This window comes from Myotis yumanensis, unplaced genomic scaffold (genome assembly GCF_028538775.1).
Source record: "Myotis yumanensis isolate MYYU_CA2020_CCGP unplaced genomic scaffold, mMyoYum1.0.hap1 SCAF_8, whole genome shotgun sequence".
Lineage (NCBI taxonomy): Eukaryota > Metazoa > Chordata > Mammalia > Chiroptera > Vespertilionidae > Myotis > Myotis yumanensis.
In genome coordinates, this window is record NW_027223759.1 from 72,265,103 (window position 1) to 72,286,027 (window position 20,925).

Sequence of the window (20,925 nt, forward strand, 5' to 3'; positions counted from 1 at the left end):
CCCTTCACCCAACCCAAGCTTATAAAATATTCCCTATTATTTCCTGCTAATATGTTAAAGTACTTATTTATTTATTATATCACTTTAAGTCATCTGGAGTTACATTTTTTATTATAGTATAAAGTGGGATACATACAACTTAATATTTTTTTCTGTCCAAAGATTAGAGAAATATACAAAAATTCATTTACCTATATGTATCTGACAATAATAGATGAGTGATGGTCATTTGAAGCAAATACTATATAATAAACACTATGGATAAGCTGTCTATTAACCAAACTTATTCGGTCAAGTCCTTATAGCTTATATTTATGGCCACATAATAAATATCTGCAAGGATGTCACCATAGGTTCCATCTATGGCACCATACTAATCAGTAATAATATAACAAAGATTACAATAATTTTAAAGCATTTGAATGTTTTGAAGTTAAATTCATGTTATTATATTTCAAATCTTAAAAATGGCAACCTATTTTAAAATAGTGATATTTATTAAATTTCTCAGTTATGCAGTATACTCAAATAGTAATTATGCTGAGCAAAGTCAAGTTTAGAACCTTGCAATAGAACCAAATGGAAGAAAGCAGCCTTTTATCCAAGAAGACATAGTTTACATGGCCCATTGTTTGGTTATTTATAGTCATCTCCCACATGATCTACTTCCTATATCCTTGCCATTCACTCTTTAATATAAGCATAAACTATCACATAGCATAATTTTGTGGAAGGGATCAAAGGCTGTATAATATTGCCCTTACCACAAATAAATTAAGAGATAGCTTGAAGCACTGTTGCCCATGTTCTGAGAATTCATGATGGAAAGAGAAATTGACTTACCATTTCTAAATGAATCAGGACATAGAGTATTAACAATAAATGTATTTGCAAATTAAAAATTTCATTTGCATAACTAAACCTTCTAATAAGGCAGATAAAATCATGTTTCTAAAATGGCAAAATAAAAACTAATTTTTTTCATTCTCAAATTTCTTCCAATATTAGAATCACTAGCAACTTAATAACGTAAAGCCTGGACTGCCAAAAGATAGTTAAAAATAAATATTACAGATAAGCTGTCTTTTTCTCACTAAATGAAGTCTCGCAATTTTGCTGCTTCTTTCTCTGTTCTGAACTTAGGAAAGTCTGTGTCACTTCTTTCCCAGAATAAGAGGTTAAATGGCTGACTTTATTTGAAAACAATTGTCAGTCTCATCGCCTTTCTCTCTTCCCTGAAATATTCCCTGAAAATCACATCCAATGGTGCATCCTAAGTAGTTCTTTTTGCCAGAACTTAGGAAATAAACCAGCTTGAACAAAGGAAAGGGAAGTGTGCTGTAAATTAATATGCAGTATTCTTTATGGTTGTGGGAAAATGTGCAGAATTCATGTAATTTTAGGCAAAGAAAATGTATCAGCAGTTGAATTTGATGACAGTCTCTTTGGAAGAATATCATGTAAATTTTTGCAGCTGAATATTATCTTGATTCTATTAATAATACATTCCTATTGTACATTTATTATACATTTGGAGGCTCTAAAATGTTACCGCAAAATAATAAACCAATTGGTATAATTTCAGAAATAAATGTCTATATAGTTCAATATTGTCGTGCAATTTTCCAGAGGGACAGATTTCCAGGACTAAATGAGCTATTTCTGCATTCATATTGGATTTCCATTAAAAAAAAAACCACACACACACAAAAAACTCGTTGCAACTTCTCATTCCTCCTGCATTCAATCCCATTAGAAGAGATAACGATTTGGTCCATAACAGGAACAGTGACCTTGGAAGTTCAGGAGTACAATCCCAAGGGATAGATGAGACCGAATCGGTTAAAGGTCACATGGAGCAGATGCTTGCCACTATTTCCCACTGGCACTAACCACATAGGTTATAGCTTGAACCTAAATGAACACAATGAGTGGAAAGATGCTGCCCACGAATTAAGTGGAGGTGGATAGGAGGCAGATCTAGGCAGGTGACTTCGCAGACATGTGCTTCTCCATCTGTACACCTGGACACAGGGGGTCCCAGGCACAGGCATTGGGCTCTTTTTTTCTTTTTTGGCTTTGAATAATTTATTCTACCTCTACTGATGGCTCTGGACAAATTTAGAAAAGTAACCGTGTTCCTTCACTTACAGTTTTTGGATTCTCTCTCCCATTTACCCAATCAATACTACCACTACACCGAGGCAGCCGATCAATGTTTCTCTCTCGTCATTGCTGTTTCTGTCTCTCCTCCCCCTTCTGAAATCAATAAAAAAATACTTTAAAAAAGAAAAATATTATTACTACACCACTCGTGTTGTGTTTATTGTAACTGAACTGCTGCCTCATCTATCAGAACTAAGTTATCTTCCTGGAAGGTAACTAAAGATAACTAAATAATTACCTTCTTAATTATTTAGGTAAAGTCATAAGCTACTTTGAATCAAAGTATAAATTCCTGAGTTACCAAGAGGGCAAATCAATAAATATTTATTATTATTATTATTATTGCATGATGAGAGATTACCATTTTTCCAGGCCCCAATTTAGTATGTATACCCATGATATTCTAATATTTTAAATGCATAGAAAATTATACACTTTTAAATAGAAATGGTAAAACATCTTTCTCTCACAATGGGATTTCATACCTGACTAGTAATTACAATGACCTGGGGGGTTTACAAACAAATAAGCCTCTCAAGACTTTTTGAATCACAGACATGATTTTGTAAAAGCCACACATGTGGTTCTGTTGCACATCCAGAACTGAGAGCCAGGGTTCTGCATTCTTGCCACGGATCGTGGCCCTGGGCCAGCAGCAACAGCAGCATTGCCTGAAAGTTTTCTTAGAATTTCAGCATCTCAGCTCTAGCCAGACCTACTGAGTCGGAACGTGTCTTTCCACAAGATCCTCAGTGATTTGTCTGTGCATTCAAATCTGAGGAACACTGAGATAGAAGCTACAACAACAGGCAGTATTTTACTGCTAGATCTGATGAAATAAGCAGCTTTGACTTAAGACAAGCAGTTAGTCCTAAAAATATAACTACATATAACTACACGATGAATCCTTACAATGGCAGTTGAATCACCTTATCTCCCTGCTGAGTTAGTTCTAAATGAACGTCTTCCATTCATGGCTTTTTCTCTAAAAGTAGGGAGTTTCAATGTGAATATCATTAGATGAGTAAACTTACGTTATGGAGCTAATCAGCTCATTCAAACAGCTTATCTACTCCAAGAGACAGAGGGCCCTTCAGCTGGCAGCCTTGACTTAGTTTTTGAACTTTTCTATTTACCCAACTTTAAGTTCCAAAAAGTTTTATTTGATATGCAATGTGACTAAGCCACACAGGAATGCACAAAATTAAAATATTCAGCACACTAGCATAGGTAACATATTGTACTATTAAATATTTATTAAGCACTAACAAGTGCTAATGCTACAAAACAGAGTTACTTTCCGCCGCTTCCCAGGACAGTGCTAAAGACAATGCAAAACAACACCTGGGATAGCGCTCTCCGCTCCCGCTCACAAGACCCACAAATTCTAAGTAAAACGCGTCATTTGGACCAGGGCATCCTTAAGCAATTAACTGAGTCTCTTTGGGAGTGAATGTTCACATAATGAAGAGTTTTTCTCTGTACAAATAGCACTTTTGATTGCATGTTGAATATATCTGAGAATAATCAAGCACTTAAAGATTGTGTTTTCCAATCCTGGAATCATTTCCAGTTTCTCTCTCTGGAACTTAAATATTTGTTCTGCTTAGAAATCTTTTCAGAGAACTCTCTTATGGTATAACAAAATTGTTTCATGACATTTTAATGATCATTATTCCAAGAATCTTTGCTTACTCCTAAATTTAAAAATAATAATAGTAATAATAGTATGCAGATAAGTTTTCAAGACACTACATTGTTAAAAAAAAAGAAAAGAAAGAAAAGCTCTCTGGAAGTTGTTGTTTTTTAAATATACATCATTGATTTTTCACAGAGAGGAAGGGAGAGGGATAGAGAGTTAGCAACATCGACGAGAGAGAAACATCGATCAGCTGCCTCCTGCACACCTCCCACTGGGGATGTGCCCACAACCAACGCACATGCCCCCGACCGGAATCGAACCCGGGACCCTTCAGTCTACAGGCCGGCGCTCCATCCACTGAGCCAAACCACCCCCAGGGCAGCTCTCTGGAAGTTTGATCAAAAATAAATGATACAGGCTAAGAAAGTATTTGTAATAAATCTCACACTCTTGTAGATATTTTCATGGTTTGAAAATAACTACAACAATGAAAGTTATATTGAAATGATACATTTGCTTTTCCAAACAAACGTTGTAAGACTTCCCTTCTGGGCTGAGTGGTCCATCTGCACCTTCTCTGTGGAATCCCATCTGTCTGTCAATCTTGATGTTTGCCAACACTCATTCAGAATACGATGCATCCATTTATTTCATTTGCTCTGCCACTAATTGGTGGCATTTCTCTGGGAACATGGCTGGGGCCTGAGGATATTATATTTCAGGAGTGTGGACAGGCGTGAGGAAATCAGAGTGAGACTTGCAGGCTTTGAAAAGAATGATGAGGGTGAGGATGCACTTCCAAATTGTACCATCTGCTGAAATGCATACAGAATTATATAAATGAGATTGCCATTCATTCATTCATCATTCATTTAGTAACCCATTTAGTAAAATGATAGCCACTGTACTGGGTGCTGAAAATACTGACTCAAAATATAGTTACCCCTTCAAGGAACTTTAGCACTGATAGAGAACCATATAGAATTTGGATACTATTTTTACATGTATTCTAATCTTCTGGATTGCATTAATTCATTAAATGGCATTTAAATATATAAAATAAATATCAAAAATATTTAGCGTGACTCTTACTAGCGTGACTCTGTTTTACTTATACATGCATATTTAAGACAATGTCTTTTTAATAGAACATAGTGCTCATGATTTAAATAAGATGCTTGCTGTTTGCTCTTCAGGATAGAAGACTATTGAGGGAACCGGATAGGAGCATTAGAAAGCAGTGTTGTCTACAACACATCTGCTACAAAAGGAAATTAAGAGGGTTTGCAACATATATTTTATTGATTTTTACAGAGAGAAAGGAAGAGGGACAGAGGGAGTTAGAAACATTGATGAGAGAGAAACATCGATCAGCTGCCTCCTGCACACCGCCTACTGGGGATGTGCCCACAACCAAGGTACATGCCCTTGACCGGAATCAAACCTGGGACTCTTCAGTCCACAGGCTGATGCTCTATCCACTGAGACAAACCAGCTAGGGCAAGAGTTGTTTATTCTTGACTTATAAGTAAAACTACGAATTTTGATACTTGCTTCAGGACTTGACTCATATGATTAAAATGCTGAAATGACTCTTCATTCACTCTTCTTCATATTTCGGCTCATGTCATTTTCACAAACAGGTCCGCTTTGACTGAACTCCCCTAGTTAGTGTTCTATTGTGGGGCAACGAATTACCACACACTCTGCAGCATGGCAGCGTAAAACATCTCACATTGATTATTTCACAGTCACATTGGTTGGAGATCAGGCACCTCCTCGCTGACTCCTTTGCTCAGGTCTCAAAGCTGTCATCAGGAGTTGGCCAGGGCTGAAGTTCTCATTTGTGCCCGGGGCCCTCTTCCAAGCTCATGGTTATTGGTAGAATGCCCCCGTTGGGGTTGGACCCCAACAGTAGAATTCATCTCTTCATGGTTGGAGGGTGAATCCCGCCCTTCCCCCACCCCCAGCCCCAGTTTCTTATTGACTATCAACTACTGGCTGCTAACAAGTGCCAGGGACCGCCCTCAATTTCTCACCACATGGCCTCTTCCCCTCACATTGTATTGGCTTCATCTTCTAGGCCAGAGGAGAACATTTTTCTGATGCTTCATTATGTTTTAAAGGCCTAGTCAGAAATACTTTTTTAAATTAAAACAATATTGGGTTTACTTATTATTACAAGAAATAACTATAATTAGCTTGCCTTAAGAATATTTTTAAAGCATTTATTCCACATTTTCAATAGAAATTAAACTGTTTTTGTTCTGTGGTAACTGTCTAATGGATGACTCGGGTTTTCTTACACTGATTTCTTTATTTTTATTTTCTTTATTTCTTTATTTTTATAAATTCTCTTATAATTTTCAAATATACTATTATATCGTTGGCAAATAAATATGGTCTATCTTATTTTTTCCAATTCTTGTATTATTAATAGTTTGATCTCACTTCATTGTTTGGTAATATTAATATAGTGATTCTCAACTGAGTGTAATTTTATATCCAAGGAATATTTGGGAATGTCTGGAAACATTTTTGGTTGTCACAGATAGTGGTGTGAGGATTGATGTTGCTGGCATCTCATGAATAGAGGCCAGTGATACCATGAAATGTCCTAAAATACACACAAAAAAACCCCCACAGTAAGGAATTATACAGCCCAAAGGTTAATGGTGCAAAGTTGAGAAACCATGCTCTAATATAGTATTAATCTATAACAAAGATATTGAACATTTTATTTTATGCCTGACTCCATGGGGATGTCTCTTGTGCTTCTCATTTATGTAGAAATTTTGACTTTATTATTGTTTTTATTATTTTTGAAAGTTTTTTTTTCCTTTTTCTATTATCTGTAAGATGATAAGTGGCATTGGGATTATCTGAAAATTGGAAATTTAGTAGAATTGCTCAGTGAAACCCTCTGGGCCCATATGAACTAAATGTTATTACCTCTTAGAAATGTTGTCTCTGAAAATCAGAATTGGAGGGAAACAAGTAGAAACAACTTGTAATTTTCAACATTTAAAACAATTACTTTAGTTTAAAAAATGTGACCTGAAGTATATTTGTACATATCTGTGTGTGCGTGTGTATATAAATGTGTTTTTATACATATACAAATACATGTATATAGTTTAACTTGTTTTGCAGAACTACTGTGACCAATGAATGCATACGTAGATAGACATGTGTCTTCTGTGATTCATGGATACTGGAGTTTCCTCGTTCAGGATAATGCCTAACAAATCTGTTCATTTATGCCTAAAATGTAACCCAGAAAACCCAAGTATTACTAGTATCTTCACACATCAGATGATTACCCCTTTGTAATCATCAAATATAGCCAGAATCATTATTCAACTTGACTAAAGGAACTCTCTTTTTACCAAGAATTTCTGAGATGCCTCAAGATGTCTATCTATATCAAACTGTTGTTCTAAAGATTATACATGTTTTTGAAGATATATACATGTTTACACTTATATCATGTATAAACTTATACATGACTAGAGGCTCGGTGCATGAAATCTTATGCTCTGGAGGTCCCTCAGCCCAGCCTGCACCCTCTCACAGTCCAGGAGCCCTTGAGGGATGTTTAACTGCTGACTTAGGCCTGATTCCCTTGAGAGCCGGCCTAAGCTGGCAGTCAGACATCCTTAGCGCTGATGCAGAGGCAGGAGAGGCTCCTGCGACTGCTGCACTCACCAGCCATGAGCCTGGCTCAGGGCTTCTGGTTAAGTGGTGCTTCCCCTGTGGGAGCACACTCATAAACAGGGGGGAGCTCCTGCGTTGAGTATCTGCCCCCTGGTGGTCAGTGTGTATCATAGCGACCGGTCATTCTGCAGGTTGGTTGATTTGCATATTAGCCTTTTATTATATAGGATTATACATGTTTTTGAAGATAAAACCCATGAGTTTATTTCAGGTAGCATTAATGTAAACTCAAGTATAGTACATCATTATTACCAAAACTTTTAAAAACCTAGAATTAATTTCATCTAAATTTTGTATATTACCATAAAAATTGATAGAATGAAGACAATAGGATGTCTAAAATGTCTGCTAAGATATAAAATCAAGATTTAATTGTACTTGAAATAGTTTATGTTTTAAAGCATTTTATAGTAATTATTTTAACTGTTAGATATGGCAAGTTTTGTCTGAGGACTCCACACATAACCAATGAGCATCCTACTGTTAAATCAGGCTGAATAGCTAAGGGTTTTGCTCAGTTTTTTAAAGGACAGTATGCATTTTACAATCGAGATTTTCAATGATTTTTAGTAGTCATATTCTGTGAAAGTTAGCAGAAAAAATTGATATGCAGCAATAATACAAATGCATAATAGATGCTATACTGTTTTATTTTTAACGTCTTTTTTGGCAGTTATGTGCCATATCTTGATAATGATGCAATATAGTGAGCCCAGAAAAATCTCCATCTCCATTTTATGTATTATTCATATTAATTTGAAAAGCCACTAGCTTTCAAAGAGTTAGCTCTGGAGAACAAAATTTTATGGTCACCTTTAAATTATATTAACATAGCCAGGAGCTAAGGACTTTAGTTGTATTAAACACAACCTAAAGCAATTCAAACCTGTGTTTGATAAATGCCTTGTTTTCTCAGTAAAAGGCTTTTTTAAATCTCTTACGATATTTTAGAATACAGATAGGGTTACTATGACTTCCTGACTTCAAAATGAATAAAGGGGCGCCAATGTTCTTTTACAATTTTCCTCTGAACACCCAAAGAATGGATCAAATTCTAGCAAACTAAAAGTTTTAAGTGACCATATTATATAATAATTTAATAAATTGCAACTATTTAACTTACTTTGGGGTAGATTTTTTTGAAAAATGTACTGTAGAAAATCATGTGTTAAGGAAATTTTTTTAAAATCTTAAATGGCATGCAAACATTGAATTGATAATATTTCATCTGGTTGAGTCCTATTTCTCTAAAACAAATAATAGTTTAGCCAGCTGGAGATTTAAATATATGTGGTGCATGTTATAGTCATGGAATGAATAGTTGCTCACTGATTAATGGTGACATGCATGAGTGTGGTGTTTAGTTTATGAGTTTAAAACTTTGCACTAATATATCAATTAGGTTTCTGGTTGCAGATGATAGAAAACGTTGCCAAAGAACAAGGCTTAAACCAAGAACAGGGATAACTTCAAGGGCCTCAATTTAGTTTCAAGCAATATTTTCAATATCATTTCTCCTGTCTCTTCTGCTTTCTTTGTGTTGGCCCCGCTCTGAGAAAGGCTCTACCTTCATGCTGCCAAGATTTCAAAAGTGATGTCCCTTCTTTTTGCTGGGCTTTATTCATGAGAAGTGAGTCGGTAGGTCTCACAGCACATAAGGGAAGGTATTACACAGGGGCAGGGATAGCAGAAGGCAGGGGCCTACGGAAGTCCTTTAAGAAGCTAGCCAGCCACCAACCCACAGTAACCCAGAACAAACGGGGTCAAGCACAGAGCTTTCTGCATCGACACATGCATCCAAAAATGAGTGGTGTGTGTTGCACAATAGTGTCTACCTCTTTGCATTTCAGTGTTAAAAAGAATTAATAAAAGAACACACCTTTAAGTTCTTTAATTGTATATTTTTTTGGCAACCATAGTGGTTGTTCCCAGGTAGAATAATGGTGATTTTTATCTTCATGTATTTGTACTCTCTAAATTCTACAAAATATGTACTTTGGTTTACTTCTATTTGAAGAAAAAGAAACTATGCAAATCCTGAAAATGATATTTAAGGTCCAGGACACTTTTACTGCGTGCCTCGCATTCTGAGAGGTGCTAATTTATCTGTAAAATTTCTGCTATTTTTATAGAGAGTTCCATCTTTCATTGTTGGGTGATTTGAGAGCACCATTCCAGCTGCAAGTGAGAGTGCTTATTTCCCCCATAACTTCCTCAATATTGGGAATTATCAATCAATATTTTAACAAAACCTGTTTTGTAAAACACAGGGATTTAAGAACCATGCTACATTGGCATTGAGAAGTAACATTGGTGTCCAGCGAAAATATCTTTGCTGGGGTTGTAGTGGGACAAGAGTTTCAGTATGAAAACACTGGAAGAGCCTTGGCATAGACAAATGAGAGAAATTATTCCACCTCTATACCTAAGAACTTTTAGGGTTCTTTGTTGATTTTGACTCCCCCCATCCCCAAACAGTCCTTAGAAACATTTCCCGTGGTTATAGCACTCAACAGCAGTCCACAGAAATAACAGACATGGAGGCCTCAGTGTAAACAGAGAGCATTGCTGAACATCACAGGCTACACTGTGAGAACATATATCTGGACAAAAATTTGGTAATAAAAGAAGAGTTTCTGGATGAAGATAAATGCTGGGACCAGCACATTGTGAGACCTAAGAGAATCAATCCTGCCCAGATAACTTTGATTTCTTTAATTATGCCGGTTAAGGAATAATTCTTTAATTATTTGAGGGTTCTCAAGAATTAATAATTAATTATGATATAATTAGGCTTCTATACATGTATATGCAAGCTATATGCTATACTTCTCCATAGATCAAAGTGTTTAAAGTTGCCTAAGGTCAAACAAGTACTAAATTTAAATTTGGATAATAGATTTTCCCACTTATTTTCCTTATCTCTTACCATTATCTATCTACATAAAACCCTAATATGCAGAACCACCAGCAGAACGAACAGTCACTATGATGCACACTGACCACCAGGGGGCAGACGCTCAATGCAGGAGCTGCAGTGTCCCACCAGGGGGAAAGCTGTTCTTAAACCATTGAGACTTTTCTTTTCCTTTTTTCTGTTTTCCAGGTTCCTGAAACTCAAACTACTCTTTGCCTTTTGGCTGTGGTTGGAGGAGAGAATGAATTTGAAATAGACTTATTACACGGTGGTGAAGGGCGGGGCCAGCAAGCAGGCAGCTCCAGGCCAGCCAAGGGGGGTGCGAGCAGGGGGCTCCCCTGATCTCCTTGCTGGTTGCCCCATAGAAGGAGGTGACCGGTGGCAGCAGCGGAGAGTGGGGCAGGTGAGCGGGCAGTGCCAGGCCAAGGTGTTCGCGAGCAGGGGACCTGATGGCCTCACTGATCGCCCCACAGATTGGTCCTCATTGCCGGCTAGGCCTAGGGACCCTACCTGTGCATGAATTCTGTGCACCAGGCCTCTAGTAGACAATAAAGCAGAATGTTAAGACATAAACTCTAGACTCACAATGTAGGGGTCTAAATTTCTGTCCCAATATGTATTACTTTTATGAATCTGGGCAACTTATTCTGTCTATTTTGGTTTCCTCATGTATAAAATGCAGCTAATAATAGTACCTAACATCTTGATTACACTAAAGACAAAACAAGACAGTACTTATAAAACATAAAGAATACTATCTGGTATCAACTAAATATGTAATAAAATACAGGCTTATTTTAGAATATTATACTAAGGGCATTTATTTTTCTCATTTAAAAAGTATGAAAACACCTCTATGTTGGTGAAATTATTATTAGCATTTTAGAGGTGAGAAAAGAGGGTGTTAGAGAGATTGTGTAAACAGGTAAAAATTGTTCCACAGGAAAGTGGTTAGCTAAGACTTGGACTAAGCCAGCGGTTCTCAACCTGTGGGTCGCGACCCCTTTGGGGGTCCAACGACCCTTTCACAGGGATCGCCTAAGACCATCGGAGAACACATATTGAATATATAATTACATATTGTTTTTGTGATTAATCACTATGCTTTAATTATGTTCAATTTGTAACAATGAAAATACATCCCACATATCAGATATTTACATTAAGATTCATAACAGTAGCAAAATTATAGTTATGAAGTAGCAAAGAAAATAATTTTATGGTTGGGGGTCACCACAACATGAGGAACTGTATTAAAGGGTCACGGCATTAGGAAGGTTGAGAACCACTGGACTAAGCAGTCTAAGTCAGTAGCCTCTAAACCATTAAACTCTACCTGCCTGATGTCAACACTCCTACATTTTTTTACTGCATTATGCTGCTTTATTCTGGTACACTGCTTGTACTTTTCCAAGTATTTCATTATGTGTCTCATTTAACTTTCAAGATATTTTTTCTTAATTTTTCTGTATCATTGAAAGTATTACAGATGTCCCCCCTTTTCCCCCATTGACCCCCTCCACCCCACTCCTGTCTCTTCCCCAGGCTTTCCCCTCACTATTGTTCTTCTGTGGGCTATGCATATATGCATATCAATTCTTTGGTTAATCTCTTCCTGCCCACCCCCTCTGCCCCCTTCCTTCTGAAATTCTTCAGCCTGTTACATGCTTCAATGTCTCTGGATCTATTTTGCGCATCAGTTTATTTTGTTTATTAGATTACATATGTAATGAATTGTTAGTTTTCTTATCATCATGTAGCTAAAGAAATTGATTCAGTTAAATCAAATGCTTCCCTAGCTAATTGGACATATGCCAGGATTGCAGGCTCGATCCCCAGTAGGGGGCATGCAGTAGGCAGCAGATCAATGATGCTTTCTCATCATTGATATTTCTATCTCTCCTTCCCCCTCCTCTCTGAAATCAATAAAAATATATTAAAAAACAAAACAAAACAAAAAACATTTCTTAAATGTCTTTTGTTATTACCTTGTAGCTATGAAATCTTGCTTGGATCACTTAAATTCTCTGTTCCTGAGTTTCCCACTTTATAAGATACTAATTATGTTTTCTTTATAATAAATATGAGTAAATGTATTATAAAATAAAGAGAATTATACCACAACTTCATAGAATAATCAAGGATTAAACAAACTAATGCAGATAGAATTATTTAGAGCATTACTTGGCAGATATTAAGCACTCAAGCCATGTTAATAATAATAATATGATAATCAACATGCATTAAAAATAAATTATTACATTAGTTAAAATGAATTGTTATCATGCAAACAATTAAAAAGCAAAGATTCACTTATCTGAAAACATTAGGGTCCAGACATAGATTTGGCAGCATGGATATTATTTTGTCTCATTCTTTGTCCCACATATGTCCTAGAGTATATTCTCCTCAAAAATATATATGTTTTTCCTATATTTTTCTGCACCATTTAGCATGATGCCTTGTAAGTAGATATTCAGTAGATACTTCCTATTTAGCTCCTTAATCTGAAGATGAATCTAAAGGTAAGTGATCAAAGGGACAACATTGTTAATATCCTAAATGGTGGTTAGCACCTTATTAGGCATATGGTATGTTCTCAATATATTCTGACTCACTTCTTGAACTATCCCTATTTACATTTAATAAGAAGTCCCGTAGTTACATGAAGATGGAAGGGGCTAAGAATATGTTTACATTATTAAGTAATCAAAGCAATCTAGTTCATGATGAAGCTTGTTAAATATCAGTGGCCATACTGTTGGAAGTATAATGGGAAAGAATACCAACAGCCAATGACTCGGAACTATAATTGATTAATGTTAAGGGAAATTAGTTTCCATGATCTCTAGAGAAGAAAAAAACATTAGAATTGAAAATGGCAGTGGGCACCAAGCAAGCTCTTAAAGATTAAAGGTGCAGAGACAAGTGTGTCTTCCTTCAACATACAGTCTATAACACAAGGATTCCCATTACTCTATGACATAATATTGATGAGAGTTAATACTAATAAACCATAAATTTTTTAAAATCCAGACTTTAAAACCTGAAAAAATGTTACCTCACAGTTCGATACAGTTCATTTGTAAGAAGGGATAATAAAGAATAATTAGGCTAAATAATTAGCTTTTGCCCAAAGAAAAAGCTGTGTTTTTCTAAAGCTGTAGATACTTACATGTTTAATTTTAGCACATTCTGAACCTAACAACTTGATAGATCCTACATATTTTAGGTCCATTAATGTAGTCTATTGCAAACTGTTGTAAAGGATTTTTTTTTTCCTGAATGTGTATCTGTGTGTGCTCATTCTCAGTTCATGGTGGACTTATAAGTGGTTCAACTGTCTATGACTTCTTTATAGTTTGTACAAATGTAGCTCATTATGCAATAGCCAAACTAATCTATGCTCAGTTCAATGAGAAAAGTGCAAAGATCATACATTTGGATATCCAGTCAATGTCAAATTGTTATAAAAGTTTCTAAATGCTTTATTTCAATTTCTCTAATTATCTCAGTGATTCTCCTCAAGAAGCTTAAAATAGAGAATGAGAATAAAAAATATAGCAGTAAATGTTTAAATAATAATACAAGAGATAAATGGTAGTATTAAATAATCAAATGTATAAGAAATGACTGCATTCTATATGGCATTTAAGATCACTGTCTGAGGGAGCAATCAGGCATTTCAAGCAGAGATTGAAATAGGAAGCATAATCAGAGTAAGAGAAATGTGTATAAAGTGATTGGCTGATCATAGTGATAATCACAACAATCATTATTTATTGAAAGTATCCTATATAATAAAGACGTAATATGCAAATTAACCCTCATGCCCTCACAAGATGGCTGCCTACGACCAGGCCAGCAGGGGGGTTAGTGAGGATGACCAAATGATTGCATAGCAGGCTGTGTGGGGCAACCAGGCCAGCAAGGGGGCCGTGAGGGATGACCAAATGACAACAGCAGGCTGCGTGGGGCAACTAGGCAGGTGAGGTGGCCATGAAGGCTGACTAGACTGGCAGGGGGGGGCAGTTGGGGGCAACCAGGTCATCAGGGGGGCAGTTAGGGGTGATCAGGCCAGCAGAGGTGGGAAGTTGGAGGTGACCAGGCTGGCGGGGGGGGTGGAGGGGCAGTTAGGGATGATCAGACTGGCACACAGAGGCAGTGAAGGGCAATCAGGCCAGCAGGTGGGGGGCCAGTTAGGGGCGACCAAGCAGGCAGGCAGGTGAGCGATTAGGAGCCAGCGGTCTAGGATTGTGAGAGGGATGTCCAACTGTCGGTTTAGGTCCAATCCCCGGGATCGGGCCTAAACCAGCCGTCGGACATCCCCCAAGGGGCCCCAGATTAGAGAGGGTGCAGGCTGGGCTGAGGGGGGGGGGGGGCCCTCAGCCCAGCCTGCACTCTCTCTAATTGTGTGTACTGGGCCTCTAGTATTATATAAGTAGTGTTCAAATACCTTAAAAGCATGATTTTACTTAATAGTGTAGTAGTCTAGAAAGATAAATGTTGTTAGCCTCATTTTAAAATTGATTCTTAAATAAGTAATTTATTCTAGGCCATGCAGCTAATAAACAACACCAATAAAAATTGAACCCAGGTCTGTTTGCCTCCAGATAAAACACCTCTGCTAAACAAGGATTAATATAATATACCATTTAGAAAGATTGACTTTAAGCTGTTATTAACTATTAACTATCATCCATTGCCTGCCTTATAAAATATTGGGTGCTGTATAAATGTTAACTCTTATTATCACTGCTATGAAAATATTTCTATAGAAATCAAAATACATAGTCTTATTGAGGATAAAAATTAGAGTTGTTAATTTCAAAAGCATTTATGTTTTTTATTTATGTGTGAATATGAGTAGTTGTATATATAAATTGAAAACATAGCAACATTAGTTATATCATGTTACAAAAATTAACTCAAATGAAAATGGCAAGTCAAAGAATTTAATTACACTTTCCCTTTCTTTTTATTTTCTATCATTTTCAATCTAATAATTATAATTTTCTATCAGTTACAATAAACATCCTTTAAATATTTATCTCACATAAAAAAGTCTGAGAGTAAACAGCTGAGTGGTAGTGTGGGGCTCTACGGTTATTGCTGATTTGTCAATCCTCAAGATGACTTCCTGGGACAAGAGAGCTGCAAGAATTCCAGTCATCGTGTATGAATTCCAAGAGACACAAAGAGCTGAATCAGCTTCTTTTCAGATGCTTGTCCTAAAAACCTACACCTTATATTCACGTTCATTTAACTTGTTTGAGCTAGCAACACAGATTCATACAACTACAGGGAGATGGGAAATGTGTTTGAGATGAGTATATTGCTGTTCTTTATACTGGTGTAATGACCTGGCTATTATTTAACAGGAAAGTAATGTAAGGGGAGACCAAAAGATATAGGCATGCCATTTACACAGCTTTGTCAAAAGGCCTCATTTAACATTCTCCAGGTCTGAGTGATGTGGGAGGCTAATTGCCTGTCAATCACACCTGGAAACAGGTAATTGGCCAGGATGGGCATGGCCACTGCAACCTCAAGAAATCAACACATATAAACTTCCAAACACAATACTCCTCCCTCCCTTCCCTCTGCTCTCCTATCCCCTCCCCTCCCCTTCCCTCCCTTTCTCTCACTCTCTCTCTCTCTCCTCCAGAGCATGGGGCCCTCTTGGAACTCCTGATGCAGGAGCATGCTCCCCTGTGCCCCATGTGGCTCACAGCCATGTTGGGTTCCACACATGGACTGAATGCTGAACACACTTGGCTGCACCATGGAAAGGAAACTCTGGACGCTGGCCTTGCTTCCAGCTTTGCTGAACTCCCAGCTGCCTCTCTTTCAGGACAGGCTTGGGGGAAATGGAACATCACAACCCTAGAAATATAACTTTATACAAATAAAGCCTGCTTGCACATTGCACTCTCCTTTTCGAGTCTTAGAAAATTCACTTTCTGAAGATATCACAAAAGCCTCATTCCCACTCATGTCTGTAAAGTCTGGCCCATTCACTACTCCAGCATCATTCTGAATAAGATCAGGATAAGTAAAGAAAATGTGATGTGAGTAAGCAACCAGCATTTTTTTGTTACAAACTTTGCCCTTATTTTCTATTTCATGGAGAAAGGAACACCAAGCATTTATAATGGACACTAGTGTATTTTTTTAAAAAATGGAGTTCATAAGGATAGGATTTGCTCTTCTAATTATGTTTACACAGGAGAAAAAGGAAAGATTAGCACAGGTTTATAATCTGTGCTGCCTTTCATCCCATGAGAAAAAATAAAATACTAGTAAGCTGATATAGTGACTTGTGTACCTCCGCAAAAGGAATAGTTATATATTAAGACTGCAACATTTTAGTTATATAGAAAGGTTTCTGTCAATGATAGGAGAGGAATTTATTTGTAAGTTTAAGAAGATCAAAGAAGAAGTGTCTAATTTATAAGTCAAAGGCATAGCTGTTGTTATACATGTCATGGATGTGGACATGATAGAAAAAAGACTTGAGGCTTTGAAACAGTGCCTCTGAGTTTTTAAAAAGCATTTTGGATTAAAAATGGTTTGAGAGCTGGATAGTCAAAGATCTACGGCAAAGATTTTCTCTGAACCATCACAGGCAAATACTAGAGAAGAGACAGCCATCGTGTGCAAATGCAAACATACTAAAAGATCAAGACAGTTCCATAACGAACACTTCCCTCAGACAACAGGTGGCTAACACTGCTGTATATCAAGGGAAAAATAAATTGTTGATCATGATAAAAAGTAATGCTGAGACAAAAAATAATCTAGAAAGAAACTGCCCTTTAACTCCTTTGTTATTTATTATTCTCCTAATTTAATGTTTACACATATAGAACTGGATTCCCTATTGCCATAAAAAATCTAAGAAAATGTATCTGTGTTTCTTTAAATGGAAAAAAGAGTAAAATAATACCTGAAAAGGGGAAATGTTATTGAAACATAATATTAAGATGAGAAGTGCTAAGTGAGAAAGGAAGTAAGCAAGTCATTTAAAAGTAGTAAGATCAATTAATTATTCCTTTTCCAGGGGGAAATTAGTGGGTCAATCAAAAAGAAAATTTTAATTTTAAGATAGGTTTCTATCATGGTTAAAATATCATCTATAAAGGATTGCTACCTAATAACAATAATGAACTGGACATAAGAAATAAAATCACCACATCATCTAATATATTTAAAGAACAGTACAATGCAACATTATTTAGAATTTTCTCTTGCCAAATAAAATACAAAAGAGCAGGAGCTGAGGCTTTGCACATAATTATAAATGACCAAAAAATCTAAAAGTGTTTCTAAATCTGTCACAAGTTTGTATAAATAAGAGCATATAAAAATATCCACTTGCCAAAATTTAACATGAATTAGGGTGTATTTTTACAAATATGGTGCTAACTTTAAGAAAAAGCAAACACATTTATGAAAAAAGAATAAAACCCAAGGCCCAATAAAACATACCATAAGTTTAAGGCATTTCAGAAGGCACTGCCTAGCACTGTGAGGCCTTAAAAACAGCTGAAAGGTTTAAACAAGTAAAGTAAGAAGTAAAGAAAAATGAGGATAAAAAGGAGAAAGACAGAAATAAGTTTCAAAGTTAAACCAGTTGTGGAAGGGCAGAGTATTTTTATTAGCTAATGAAAGCTGGGCTTTGTGCAATGAAATATGAAAGGTACTTGGAAGATAATGAAAGATAATGAGCTGGCATGCCCCAAGGTGGATTCTGAATCTGCTACAATGCAGATAGCAACCATTGAGTTTCCATTCAACAATAAATTAAACAATATGGTCAAAGTTCAACTGCCTGTGAATTTGGGGGCATCAGGTTTCCCATCGCGATGCAAAAGTTCCCCCAGATAAGGTACCCTGGATCACTGAGGGGCCCATGACTCTGTTTTCTTCCCTGGCTGAAGAGAGGAAGACATTTTGTTAACTTGGCTTATTTAGCACTTTTGAGATTTAAATCTTTAAGCAAGTTATCTCAAGATGATAGTTCAAGCACATTTTTCATCAGCTAAAAACATTTTCTTTTTATTTTCAGTAAAATAAAAAAAAATTCAGCAGTTCTTTTGAATAGCAAATTCATTTTGCTTTTTAGAAAACATTATCATCCATTTGTAACATATATAAACATACTTTGAAAATAGCATCAGAAAGAATAGCATTATCCCTGGAGGGCTTAGAAGTTTCATTTCATCAATGAAATGTGGTCAGGTTACTGATGAGTGCTACAGAATCTCCATTAGTTAAAGAAACGCTCCCTTCCTGCATAAATAAAAAAGAGCAGGGAAAGGACAAAATACACCAAAGTCTATGTTGCCCAAGTGAAAAATTAAATGATACAGATGTAATATATGATTTCTATTTAACATGCAGCCCTGGCACCCAATTCAGCTTCTTCACAAGTTTGCCTGGGAAGCCTCAGTTCTTCCCCTTTCATTTATCAACCCCCATCCCCCACCCCAGGCAGCAAGAAACGATGGCTGGGCCCTGACTAATGGCCACATGGTATGGGCGGTATGGGCTTCTTTAAGCTGAAGATCACATCATACCCTAGCTTGTGTTTCAGCTCCTGAGCCCCATAGGGGAACAACCCCCTGCCCATCTCCCTGGGAAAGCAGACTGAGGGATGCTGAAACTGACCTCAAGGCATTAAATCATGATTTACTATCCTTACCTCACTCTTTTCTTTTCTTTTTAATGTTTATTTTTTTATTATTTTAGGGAGAGAGACAAAGGAAGAGAGAGAGAGAAAAAACATCAACCAGTTGTTCCACTCACTCATGCATTCACTGGTTAACTCATGCACGTGTTCTGACCGGGGATCAACTCCCACAACCTTGGCTCATCAGGCAGATGCTCCAACCAACTGAGCCACTGAGCTAGGGCACCTCACCCTTGGCCAACCGGTTTCACCCATGACCCCAAATCCCTTACTCATGATGACTTATGATTTTGTTCTATAAAAGCCCTTGTCTGTAAACCATGGAAGTTTTCTGGTTTTTCTAGCACAAGCTGCCCATTCTCCATTGCGTGGCGCTAACGATCAATGCCACTGTCTTTCACTGCACTGGTGTCAGCATCACGGGCTGCCTACAGCAGTGGGTGGGCAAACTCTTTGCTTGGTCACATGATGTTTAACCTACTTGCAAATGTCTTCATCTTTGATGACAATTTGGCCTCATCCTTTATTTTTCATCTAAATGTATGAAATCATGTATCAATGGCCTATCCCTTTCAGACACTTAGCAATGTCAAGAGGAATTGTTCTGTTTGTTTTACTTTCTCTTTAATCTCCCCATTTTGTTCTATTCATTTCTCTTCTCATCATGCCTTCTCTCTTTATTTTCTGTCCTTCTATCTTCATTCTCCTTGCACTTTTTCTGCCTCAGAAAAGCAACTCCCCAGCTCCCATTACTTAAAGCCATTCACTGCTCACTGATCTATCACAAGCTCCTTTTAGTCACTGTACCTTTTGTCCTGCAATTCCACCATTTACATTCATTCTTTTTTTCTGCTCATGTCTTGGACTTTTTTCAGGATAAGGCACTGTTTGGCATCTACTCTTGTCTTTGTGTGTGAGAATAACAGCTTCTAAGACAATAAGCCATTTGAATTTTTAAAGAAATTCTATTAAATACAGAGGAATCTATTAAATACAGAAAGAAATCTCTGGATCTCCAGCCTACTTTAAATTATCTTCATTTATTTACATTTCTCATTTTATCCATTCCACCAAAATTCTCTACTGACTGAATTAATGATAATTACTTAACAATGCAACTTGATTAAAGTATCTTAGTGCAGAGTATGGGTTTTGTTTTTTGTTTGTTTTGTTTGTTTTGTTTGTCTTGTCATGGAAAGGTGGTAGTAGGAATTCATTCCTGTAAGACAACCGATAAATATTTTTGAAAGATAATGAGAGAGAAAAATGAGATGGTAGGAAAAGGAGATCAAGAACATCTTTCCCCACTAAAAGTGGTAAATATATAATCCTTTTTGATGACTCAAACGGTATTACTCTAGCAAGCTGCCAGTTCTCAATTAATTATAAGAAACATTCATAGCATTTGAAATCAAATCTATTGACTCCTTTATAGATAAACAAGCATAACACATTGGGCAAAGATTTTTCTAGCAATAGGAATGCTTTCATGTGAATATTCTTGGCATCAAAATTGTCAAATACTGTTTATAACAAGCATGTACTTCTTGATAAAATACAATATAAGCCCAAAACAAAAGACTGTAATATCCTTAACTTAAAATTGCAGGCAGAGTTGCACAATGCTAACAGAGAAACGGGTTTGGAGAAAGAGCAATGGACGGGGTAGTTAACAGGAGAACATGGCTTCAGGACTGAGCATTGTTCTCTTGCTCATTTTATAAGTTTAGGCAAGTCACTCATCTCTGGCCTCAGTTTTCTCATCTATAAATTAGAGGATCAGCACTT